Source organism: Ursus arctos, unplaced genomic scaffold (genome assembly GCF_023065955.2).
Source record: "Ursus arctos isolate Adak ecotype North America unplaced genomic scaffold, UrsArc2.0 scaffold_21, whole genome shotgun sequence".
Lineage (NCBI taxonomy): Eukaryota > Metazoa > Chordata > Mammalia > Carnivora > Ursidae > Ursus > Ursus arctos.
In genome coordinates this window covers 17,908,040-17,917,923 of record NW_026622886.1, presented here as the reverse complement: position 1 = coordinate 17,917,923, position 9,884 = coordinate 17,908,040, and the positions used below count along the sequence as shown (strand labels likewise).

Sequence of the window (9,884 nt, the reverse complement as noted above, 5' to 3'; positions counted from 1 at the left end):
GCACATCCGACATCTCATCCTAAGCAATCCCGTCCCCACCCACGATAAAAGCAGCCCTTTGCCTAGAGCCACCTAAGTCTGCACCCCACTCCCCGTGCCCCACTGCCCCACTACTCAGCCATTCCAGCTAACAGAAAACAGCCAGTCTAGCGGCCTCCCCGCTTCGGGCCTTCCCGCCCAGGCCAACTGTGCAAGGCAGGACCCCACTGCAGTGCCCAGCGCAGGGACCCCGAGGGCGGAGGAGGGATCCCCGGGTCCGCCGCAGCCGGGGGTCGCCACCCGCGCCCCGGGTTGGCGGGGGGGAGGGGGGGCGGGGTGCCGCTTCTCTAGGTTTCTGGCCGAGCAGTCCCCCGCCTCGGGGAGGGGCTGCGGCCGCCCGGAGTCGCAGAGGGTCCGGAGGCTCCTCCCCTGGGGTGGCCGAGCAGGAAGCGGGGCGCGCGGCGGGCGGGGGCGCGGCGCGGTGCGGGGCGAGCGCGCGGGGCGCAGGCGGCGGAGTATGCGCGGGCCTCGGCGGCCAGCCCCGGCGCACAGCCGCGGCCGGGGCGCGCGGCGCGGGGCGGAAAAGCCTGTTTACACAGACTGCACACCGCCTGGGGAATAATGCAGTAAAGGAAGTGAGCCGGCTCGGCCTGACTGCTCCAACTTCCTGCTCTCACACACACACCAGAGGAAAAAAAAAAAAAAAAGAGGAGCGAGAGAAAGAAAAAAAAAGGGGGAAAAATCAGGATCTCATTACTAGAGCAACAGACCGTCTGCAGACGCCTGTCAGCATGGAAAGTCGGGGGCTTTCGCCCGGTTCCTCCTAGAAATTCCCCCGAAGAAGGATCTTGAAAGCTCCCCCACATCTGGGTAGGTAGCAGGGTTTCTGCCTGTTGCTCGGACAGTTGCAAAGTTTCGTCGGGGTGCTTTTTCTTTCTTTTCTTTGGCTTGGTGGGGGTGGGGCTAGTGGGCGCCGCGGGGTGGGCTGCGGCCCTGGGGAGGGGGCGCCGCCGGGATGCTCAGCGCCCGCGCCGCCGGCCCCGCCAGAGCTCCGCGCCGCGTCCGACCCCGCGCCGGCGGCACCCTGCCCCGGGGCTGCGCTGCGGCTCGGAGAAAGGGGCGCGCGGGGGGGAGGAGGGGACGGTGAGACTTAGGGTCCCTGGGAGGGACGGCGACGGGGCAGGCTGCGTGCCTGGATGCTGGACCACCGCCGACCTTCCAGCTGGGGCCGGGACTCTCCTGGGGTGGCAGTGGGCACCGGTGCTCCGATTCGGGGAGAGGATGAGGGTAGAGGGGAAAGCGAGGGCGTGGGGAGCGAAGACGCGGGGCTGGGGGCCACGTCCCTTCTCATTCGGCAGGTGACCCGACCCTCCCCCCAGCCGGGATCATCGCCCCAGGCGCACGCCCAGGTGGACCTTTAAAAGCCAGTGGAGTCCTTACTGGACACGGTTTTGGTGGAGGACCCGGCAGCAGACGGTCTTGGAGCCCCCAGCTCTTTAGGAAGGGGCTCTTCAACTTGCAACTGAATGTTGGCCTGTAATGCTACTGTAACTTTTGGGAGGAGGAATTAAAATTTTGGGGAGTTAAAAAAGACAAATAAGAGGTCTCGGTTTTGTTACATTTTTCTGAACCGAATCATTCTGAGGACAAGTTGCATTTAGGTGGCGGGTGGGGGTGGGAGTTAGAAATGTTGTTTCAGAAACTGCAAAAGGGGCTTTTTAGAAAAAAAAAAACGAGTGTCGGGAGAGTTTCTGGCTTGTCTGGAAACGGCAAGACTAATTGCCATGCGCTTCCGCTTTGAAACTGGCAGCAGACAGCATCTTGAAAATGACTCACTAGAGGAGCTCACAAAGAAACTGGTTTGCTCCTTCTCAGGTTTATGTATTTGTGCCTTTTACAGTTTCCTTTGTAGTGTTCGAGGGGTCCCCCGCCCCTTCCCCGCCGGCCCACTCCTACCCTCCCGCTTTTGGAAGCCCCTGGCCGGTCTTTAACTACCCCCAGCACCCCAGCCGGAGGGGGGCTGGGGGAGGCTGAGTTGTTGTTGGAGTTGGCTGGGGAGAGGGTTACAGGGATTCTGCTGCTGCAGGGGGAAAAAGTTCCCTGAATTTTCCACTGGCTGCTGCAGGAAGAGAGAGCCCCTTTAGTCACTGCTAAGTAATGTCTGCACACACACCAACTAATCTCATTAGGAGTTTCCGCTGCTCGGCACAGGAGGGGTTTTGTGCAGCCACTGTCAGCCGGGGGAGCCCTAGGCTGCAGAGGGAGGCAAGTTACGGCTGTATTTACGTAGAGGTGCAGCTGCCCAACAACCTTTTCAGGGCAGCATCTTGAAAAGTTGAAGTCACTTGGGCCATTTTGGATTTCAGACTTACAGGTTTTTCTTTCCCAGTTGTGTGTAGTGTGTGTGTGTGTGTGTGTGTGTGTGTGTGTGTGTGTGTGTGTGTGAAGTTTCTATTGCCCAAGCAACTCAAACACCCCCATCCTCTCTCATCTGTGCTTGCGTCTTTGTTGGAGGGGGCGGGGGGGGGGGGGGGGGAGCCAGAGGTGGTGAGAAACTAAGCGTGTTCCAGGCATCTATTAATGACTCCAAATCGATTTCTGAGCCTTATTGCTTTATTGCCAAACAAAATACCCTCTGATCTCTCTCCCTTTTTCTCTGTCTGTGGCACACATTTATTTGGGATAGGTCAGTTATGAGTTTCAATTTATGGGGATTATAAAATTACAAATTGTGTTAGGAGGGCATGTGGGTCAGACAGTGAAGAAGACTGTCTATAAGTGTTTTTAGAGTTTCCAGTAATGATCCTGCCTGCAAAAACCCTGATGGTCTTTCTATGCCAGATATAGCAAAGACCTTATGGCCTTCTTCCTCCCCCTCCTTTAAACCTTTAAACATTAGAAATGTGTGCAGTTGCTTAAAAGGGTAAAGAATTTTAAGGAACCTGATTGAAACTGTGGGGTTCCTTTATTGAAAAGGACATGCTGCTTGAGGACATACTCTTGAGGGGTTGTGAGGTGTTGATATTTCTCTTCTGGTGGCAAAGCGTGTCCTAAAAACAGCCCAACCAGGGTGTGAGTCAGTGAACGTGAGTACAGGATGTCCCTAACACAGTGCCAGGCACAGAGTAGATGTTCAATAAATTGTCACTTTGAAATCTGTGAGTAGGACCATAGCACTTACATACAAATAGATAAGAAAAAACTTTCCAGATTGCAGGAGAGGCCCCTTTGAGGGAATACAAACCAGTCTGGATAAACAGAATTTCTAGAGTAATTTTGTCCCCCAGGTGACATTTGGCAATATCTGGAGACATTTTGGTTGTCATAACGAGAGGGGGTGCTCTTGGCATCTAGTCCATAGAAAGTTAGGCACACATCCAGCAAGGTATCGAACAGCCCCCCCCCAATAATTTTCCAGCCCAAAATATCAGTAGTGCCCACAGTGAGAAACTCTCTTTTACATTAACGGTGATGATGATTGCCTGCATCCATTTAATGAATAGGACCTTTACAAGTTGTCAGTTGCAATTTTCTGCCACATATGTAACACAGTATGCATGAATGTTCTCTCCCTTGCTCTCTTTTTGGTCAGTAACATGCCATAGAATGACATTTAGATGATGAATTGGGATGGTTTGCCTTTGCGAGCTGAATTAGACCATCTCTGAACCTCACTTACTTGGTACTAATGTTTTTCACACCAGAATGGCAATTGCCCAGATAGGGGAGAGTGGTGCCTTTTTTTTTTTTTTTTTCCCAACTCCATTTGAATTTTGAAGTTTCTTAAAACATTTATTAAAGATCTCCTCTTCTTAGTTAAAAAAATTAATAATTCAAAACCGCTAATATATAGTAAATGTAACTCTGAGATCATATTTTGAAATTTATATTTGTAATAACTTTTTGGAACTTGAGTCTTTTCCTGAAATGAAATAGGTTTTAAAGTTCTTCCAGTCAATGCATATAAATTAAAATGTTCTTTTCTTAGCTGTCAGATACTGGGTTTTGTGTGTTCTGTGCCACCCAATTATGTTTATACACCTATCTGATTCAAAACACCAATATGGTTGCAAAACATTACCTATTGACAAACCTGAAACTAAAAAAAAAAAAAAAAAAATTATCCAAGGATGTGACTTCCTGGAGTAGAGACTTTTTTTTTTTTTTTTTTTTTGGGCTGATGGTGAATTACTGCTTACGAATTAATGGCTTTGCTCGTTTCAAGTCCTAGAGAATGATTCAGCCATCTTCATGTTCCCCAGAACTAATGGGGTTCCTCATTAAACTTTAAAAGCAGTGGGTTCTCTGTTTGGGCTGCACTGTGGCTGCAGGCAGCTGGCTTCTGCCCCTTCCTAAGGGCCTGCACCTACACACACACACACACACACACACACACACACACACACACAGAGGCTCAAGGGTCATTTAAATGAAAGACTCCACTGCTGTCAGATTTTTCTGTATGTTTCAGGCAAGAGCTTTTTTATGTCCTGGTTATCCATAGTTCCCCTTTGTCTTTGTAGGCTGATTTATAACATATTTGAGAGTGCACTAATATGACAATATTTTCTAAAGGTTAGGTAGGGTTTTTTTTTCTGTTTTGAAAAAATGCTAATGTGAATTATGTTAGGAAGATTCAGAAAACCACAAAAAAATATATATATATAAACATCTCCCATAATCCCACTGTTAACATTTTGGATATATTTTTTCAGTGTCCTAGAATGTGTGTGTGTGTGTGTGTGTGTGTGTGTGTGTGTGTGTGTGTATACACACACAAAACTTTTCATTGGAGTCACACTATACTTTGTAATTTATTTTTACTTAACATACCATGTAACACATTTTCATAACTAGTACTTAGACCAAAATTACTGCACATAGAGCATGCATTTATTGATCTAATAAATGTGTTGACAGTAGATTGACATAAGTTTTTACATGGACTTGTTCAGTGTTTTTGTCTCTGCGGCTCCAAGTACTGTTCTAAGAATGCTGACCTCTTAGAAGACCGAATTCATATGTGCTGTGAAATTTGGGATTTTGATGAGTTTCTCTATGATTTAAGAATGAGTCATGATTTGCAGTAGAATATCAAGATGTAGTAACAGGAAGTCCAGGGCACTACACATCAAAATAGAATGTTAGATGATGAAAAAAGAGAAGCGAGGTTAAACCGAAAATGTACCTTGAACTTTAACTATAAGGTGGGAGGAAGGTGCCTCTTTATACATTGTGACCATTCTTAGTTATTGCTGTTTCATTTTATATCTGGAGAGTCTCCAAACTTTGAGACTGTTGTTTTCGGTGGATTTTTCAGCTCAAGAGGACTATTGCCCATGGCCAGTTTGAATTAAGATCATTCAACTTTTTGGTTGAAACTGTGGCGGAGAGACTGTGGTTTTATGGCACAAAACTCTGGTTTTGCCACTTAAAATGCAGCCCCAGTAAATGGAATTATTTGTGTGTGTGTGTGTGTGTGTGTGTATGTATGTGTATGTAACCTTCTGTTAACGAATCCTAAAGGCCTTCAAAAATGGTAGATCATTCAGTCTTTTAAGTAATTGCAGAAATTTGACTCCTACCTATAACCATAATAAAAATGGCCTTTCATGCATTACTGGAAACTTAGCGTATGTGTCAGCCATTTAAAAATAAACCTTGAATTGGTCATTTCAATAAATGGTAATTTGGTTTGAATTACACTAGGAATTATTAACTCATCGATTATGTGTTTTAATGTGTATTTCCTGGAAAGTAATTGTTAAATTATTCTAAGAATTAAATGGGATTATTTTATAATTTGTCTTCAAGACTTATTTGTATATTTTTGAAGACATTAAGATGATAGTTTTACTACTATATTCTGAGTTAAACTAAAATTAATTTATTCACCTGCTCTAAAAAGAGGCTCTAAAGCACATGGTATCATAAGTATTTTTAAAGCTACCATATGTAAGAATAATTTCAATTTTCCATGTGTAAATAATGGAAGTGATGGGGTAGGTATAAAACACACTTCTCTAATGCCTTCTTTTAGACTGCAGTCAGGAATCCTTTACTCTAAGCAGTAGAACAAGGAATCTGAGAACCTTGATGTCTTTTTTTTTAAATTGTATAATTTCATATATGGAAATGGACAGATCCTCAATATTTTTTTTATATACCCATGGAATCCCCACCCCTTACCTCCAAATAGAGAATATTTCCATTGCCTGAAACATTCCCTAGCTATTTCTTTTTATTATGGCAATTTCATGATTCTACCATGTAGGTTTTTAAACCCCAGAACACCTTGATAAAATACTGCAGTATTTTTATTTAATTTGCTTGATTAAAAACAAATCATTAGAATGTGGGGATTTCCCCAGCAATACCATAGGAGGAAAAATCCCCTCTACATTGTTTAATACCGCATACGCTAACCAAAAGTGATATGTGGGCTGCAGGACAGCTCAGATTCCCTTAAAACAAATTGTGTTAAGGGGCTCTCTCTTAATCTTCCTGGACCTCAGTTTCTCTGGCTGGATGGTGAAGGGATTGAAGTGTAGAGGCTGGGATAATTCCTTTCAAGTCAAAAGTTCTCCTGTACTACTATTTTGGAGTAAGGAACTTGAATTCTAAGAGTCGTGAAAACGTGATGTGAATTTTTGCTGTCCTCCCCAGACAGCCAACTTTCAGGCATATGCAGCGATTTAAGCGAAGTATTTTGTGGTGGGAAAAGGGGTTCCCCATAAATTTCCCCTTCAATCCCATTCTGGCCCCTTGTCGAATAAGGAACACTCAAGGGAAGGTTGATATTTGCTGTTGTGCTTCATTTCCTCCTTTTTGTAAGGTTTGCAACAAGCATCACTCATTGCTAATGGCCCATAGTCGCCTCCTTCTTGGGGACCCCAGTGACTGTCTCTGGACTGGATGCTGAGTGGGCCCAGATAAGATTTTGATCACCAGTTTCGGTCCCTGCTCCTTCCTTCCTACAGTCTTTGAAAATGCTCTCCGTGCTCCACTGCTGTGTCCGAGGGGTCCCTCATTCCCTCTGGCCTTCGTCAGTCCCTTGTCTATCCACAAGCTAGAGCGGTCCTTTAAACACAGGTCTGACTGTGTCACACCTTGGCTTAAAATCTCCCAGTGGCTTCGGCCAGGGTAGAGACCAAAATCCTTCATGTAGGCCGCACCGTGTGATTTGGGCCAGGCACCCTGGCTTTTCTTCCATTCCTCATGTGTGTCCTGTGCCCTCTGGCTACTGGGCCTCTCCACATGCTCTTCTTTCTCCTGGGAACTCCCTTCCCCGCCCCCACGCCCATCGATTGTGCTCACCCCACTTCGCCAGTTTGCAGCCATCCTCCAGGCCTCAGCATTTGCTGGCTCCCCAGGCTGGTGTTCCCGCTGTCATCTAGTCACCTGCCCCGGCCTTCGGAGCTCTTGCCATATTTATTTACAGGTTCCCTCAGTATCCTCTCCAAATTCTCCCTCTCCAAACACAGATGCTAAATAGTTTGAGATCTCTATTTCTGGAGATAGGGGTGGTGTCCCTCATTATTCATTAATACTCATTATCCCAAATTCAGGAACCAAGTGGAGTTGATAGCACGGCCTCCCTTGTTAGCTGGAGTGTCTGCCAAACCCTCGAATCCATCAGACTCAGAGAGCAAGAGGTACCTGCCGGCCGATGCGTCATGATGTGTTTTACGTCTGTCGCGGCCTTCAGTCTTGACGCTCCCTCTGGGCCTGCTCTGTTTTTCTCATCCTCGTGTTTATCCCGGCACGTTGTCCAGTACCTGGCATTCATTGAATTATAAACAATCTGAAGGGGGAAAACTTGCCGTTGGACTTGATAAAGCACTTTATTGTCATGCATAAATCCAACCCTTTCCTAGATGATGAATTACGTGGATTAATAAGAGACCTATCTCTTGGTTAAATCATAAAGACAGCCAGGAAGAGGTCATTTTCCAGAGTTTTTGTCCAGACTTGCGAGAAAAGTAGATGTACAGAAACAAGTTTGTTAATATCTGAGAGGACAAACGTCAGCCTTGTTGTTGCTACCGGTGTTGTACTGGGAATGGTTGGTTAACAGTTAAGTAATTCATAGGTCAGTGCAGCTTGAAAGGGTCTTGATGTACAATTCTTTCCATGTTAAAACTGATCATTCTACAACAACTACCGTTGGTCTTTCATCAAGACTTCAGTTGACGAAGTTTTGGTAGTTCCTTTGGGCTGCGTTCCATAATATTTGCAGTTAAAAGTCCGTCTTCACTTATACTAAAACCTGTGTGTAGCTTTTCTCTGTAACTTCTTGTATTAAATGAATGCTGTTTCTGATTGATTTCTGATTGATTTTGAGAATAACAAAGACACTGCTTGTGTATTTGAAAGGATGGATGACTAATACCTCCACTGGCTTTGGTGAAGGAGGGCTGGGTCCGCTGTGCATTTCAGCTGGGTTTTGCCAAAGACCAGTTTGTTGATAGTCAAACCTTGATTTACCAGAATGTATGATTTAGCAGATTTCTCTCCCTGCATTTCACTGTCAGAAGAGAGAGATGAAAACAACAGCAAAACAAGCCCCAGAATTTATTCCAGGATATGCTCAGGAATTCTCTGTAAGAATTAACAGCAAGGATTCTCTTACACTGTCTGCATCTGGAAGTTCTCGTCCTCAGAGTGAGGATCCTAAGGCCCAGAAAGGTCTGAATGCTCGAGTAAGGGAGGAAAGGGGCATATGGTCAAACAATTCCCTAGCAGAGTTAAGAGCACTTCTCTGGTTAGTACTCAGTGAACTGGAAATGCAGTCTCCCCACTGTCTCCCACTGACTGGAGTTTGGAAGGTTTTGCTTCAGAGGCTAAAATATAAGCCCTGATTGTCAGAGTTCATTTGAAAGTGAAGAAGATAAGCATTGACGTGTGTGTGTGTGTGTGTGTGTGTGTGTGTGCGCGCGCGTGTGCGAATCTTCACATACTAGGCGACAAGAGGAATGCCTGAGTCGAAGAGAGTGGGACAATATGCTCTCACTTTTTGCTCCTCTTACATCTAGAGCTGCTGTCCTCATGTAGGATTTGAGCCCCAAGAGAGAGGACGGGAGCATAAGGGGACATTTGCTAAACTTCTCACCCAAAAGAACCATTATTTCACTGTGGGAACTCAGAGAAAACTTGGATTTTTAAAAAATATAATTTATAGGAGAGGACAAAGTGCAGATTCCTAATTTCAGCCAGCCCCATGAAGAATATACAAGAAGGGAGCAAACCTTTTAAGATTATTTGGGAGAGCGTGTCTGGATGCAGTGCCTTGATGTTCTCATATGGTTTTGCATTTTGAAATCTTCTGGAATCTAGAATCCATGAGCGTTGGTAGGGAAGTTGTTTCTGCTAAGGTCTCTGCCTGTTTTCCAAGATCTGGAAACTGATCGCTTAGACCAGAAGGTGTTGGGTGGTAGAGCATCGCCTTTTATTTTTATTTCATGTTTTCTTTTTAAAAGTGTTTTAGAACAAACATCTCCAAATTCTCCAAGTGGCATTCTGGATTCAGGATTGGAACTGATGAAACCCCAGGCAGAGACCTGTCGTCACACATCTGTGCAGAGCCCCTAGTGGAGGGCAGGAATGCCTGTTGATGGGCCAAACTCCTCTTTGATATTCGAGGCAAAAGCATCACTCAGTCAGCCCCTCGATGTTCCCTGACTCTTGCTTAATTCACAGCTTTGGATGCTTCAGTGCTGATTCTCAATTCTGCGTTTATGATACTTGGATAAATTGAGCGATTTGAAGAGTGCTAACATTTTCTTAAAGTGAATTACTTTTATTACAAATGTATATGCTGTTAGAAGAGGCCTTGAATCAAACAAATGTCCCAAGTACCCTGGGGTTCTCCAAAGCTCAGAGTCCCTGCTCTCAAATGAGAACAT

General features: G+C 45.5%; 1 protein-coding gene across 3 annotated transcripts in view; it reads left to right on the top strand.

Annotated features, from left to right (window-relative positions):
• Positions 1 to 465: 465 nt before the first annotated feature.
• The window catches only part of ELK3 (ETS transcription factor ELK3), a 66,803-nt gene continuing 57,384 nt past the window's right edge, over positions 466 to 9,884 (top strand). The window contains exon 1 of one of the 3 annotated variants that reach the window (XM_026499852.4): positions 466 to 849. The gene's annotated coding sequence lies outside the window, so the exon portion shown is untranslated. The remainder of the gene's footprint in view (positions 850 to 9,884) is intronic. The other 2 variants (XM_057316291.1, XM_048217948.2) reach the window with 2 other exon arrangements.